Source organism: Quercus lobata, chromosome 11 (genome assembly GCF_001633185.2).
Source record: "Quercus lobata isolate SW786 chromosome 11, ValleyOak3.0 Primary Assembly, whole genome shotgun sequence".
Lineage (NCBI taxonomy): Eukaryota > Viridiplantae > Streptophyta > Magnoliopsida > Fagales > Fagaceae > Quercus > Quercus lobata.
In genome coordinates this window covers 54,441,426-54,443,669 of record NC_044914.1, presented here as the reverse complement: position 1 = coordinate 54,443,669, position 2,244 = coordinate 54,441,426, and the positions used below count along the sequence as shown (strand labels likewise).

General features: G+C 34.5%; 1 pseudogene; it reads right to left on the bottom strand.

Annotated features, from left to right (window-relative positions):
- LOC115967247 lies at positions 1-2,244 on the bottom strand (annotated as a pseudogene).

The window sequence follows — 2,244 nt, the reverse complement described above, 5'->3', positions numbered from 1 at the left end:
TCAAAATGAAGAATTTAAGGTGTTTGCAACATCAATGACAAAGCGATATTTAACGTCACCGTTGGCAAGTCTTTCCATGGCAGTGTTCACATAGTCCATCGAAATAACTTCAACATCTGCGATAATATTGTGCTTTGCTGCAAAATCAACCATCTCCTGTGTCTCTTTCATTCCCCCCGCACCGCTTCCACCAAGAAGCTTCCTTCCTATTTAATCATGTACAATTAGAAAAAAAAAAAAAAAAAAAAATGAAGCACTAGAACTCGAAATGATCCTCTCCATTTGAAGTAGACCCTTAAAAATAAACACTTACCCATAATTAAAGGAATATATGGTATCTCAGGAGCCTCTATTGGAACACTAACTACAATGAATTTTCCATTGGTCTTCAAAAAATCAATCAATGGTAATATAGGGTGAGGGCCTGAAACTGTGTCAATGATACCATCCATTGTGTCAACGGCAGCCTAAGAGAGAAGAATTGTTCATGCTTATTTCATAACCAATTTTAGATTAAGAAAATTTCCATAAACTAATAAAGTTAGTATCCTCACGATGAAAAATTGCTTTGGGTATAGTCCAAAGTCAAATGGAGCATACAATTATTTTTCAATAAAAAGGGATATAGGATCGAATCCCGCTTACACCAAAAAGAAATCCATAGTATCTTGACCTTATAATTAAGAGAAATCAACTCTCATATATATATATATATATAACAAAATAAAATTTCAACACCACATTTTATGTTGTTGCAATCTTTCCAATCATTAAGGTCCAATAAATATGATATTGTATCCCATGCTTTTGATACATGCAATGAGCCTCTCATACAATAATGGGGCTTACATATTGTGAGAGAGGCCGATGCATTTATCCAAAGCCGGCAATAATTATTCCAAAAACACAAGGTGAAATGCAACTATGCCCTATGATTTGCTTGAAGCTCATTTTTTTGACGTGCGTTGTATGTCACTATGGATATCAAAAGCATATCTTTGAGTGAGATATTTTGTATTAGTTCAAAATAAGAATAACTAGTTCTTAGTTACCAGTAATTGCTCTTGGTCATGACTAACCAAAAATGAATCCACCCCAAGCCGTTCTAGTGCTTCCTTTTGCTTGCTTGAAGAGGTGCTTATTACTGTGACCTTCGTTCCTAAAACTTTGGCAAACTTCACAGCCAAGTGACCTAATCCACCAAGCCCAACCACACCCAAATGTTGACCAGGCTTACAGAGTCCATAGTACATCATGGGACTGTACACGGTAATCCCAGCACACAAGAGTGGAGCAACACCATGTAATGGCAAACTATTTGGAATTGACACTGCAAAATGCTCATCTATGACTATGTTTTCAGAAAATCCACCAAACGTTTTTAAGGTCCAAATCATTTCGGGGCAATAAATTTCCAAGTCCTGTCGCAGTTTTCACATGAGCCACATGAGCCCACCATACAGCCCACACCGGCTTTATCTCCAATTTTGAATTTTGTGACGTTATGCCCAACCTTTGTCACTTCACCCACAATCTCGTGCCTATAAAATATGAAAAACATTTAAAGAAAACAAAAGCTATGATCCAACAATTCACCAAAGAATTATTCAATAAACTATGAATCTTTGCAGATTATCATGTGATTCTACCAAATAAATTATATCAAGTCACCCACGTAACAATTTAATAAGTGAATCTCATGGGATTCAATTATATATATATTTATATATATATATATATATATATGTATGTATGTATTAAGTTGGTTTCATCAATCACACATCCATTAAATTAAAGAAAAAAAAAATGAAATGAACATAATGACATGGTTTTTATCAAAGAACATAATTGTCAAACAATTTTTTCACACAGCTTCATAAACACATTGAAAGATTACTCTGGGACAAATGGATAATTGGTCATTCCTGCTTCATTCTTAGTCATGTGAATATCAGTGTGGCAAATCCCACAATAGAGTATCTTTATGGTGATATCGTTGTTGCCATTAGCCTTGTACAAAATAGCAAAGCAATGCCATGTAGCATTTGCACAATCTAATGAGCTTATAAACTCTAGAGTTTATAAGCTCAATAAGATCTTATTGAGAAACAATATCAAGTAGTATATATAAGTAAATATGTACCTTCTCTTGAAGTGGAAAGGGGAGAGAATTCTTGAAGAATCTCTAGTTGCCCATCCATATGTGTTCATTGTTTGTTTTTCTACTGTTGATACTTCTGACAT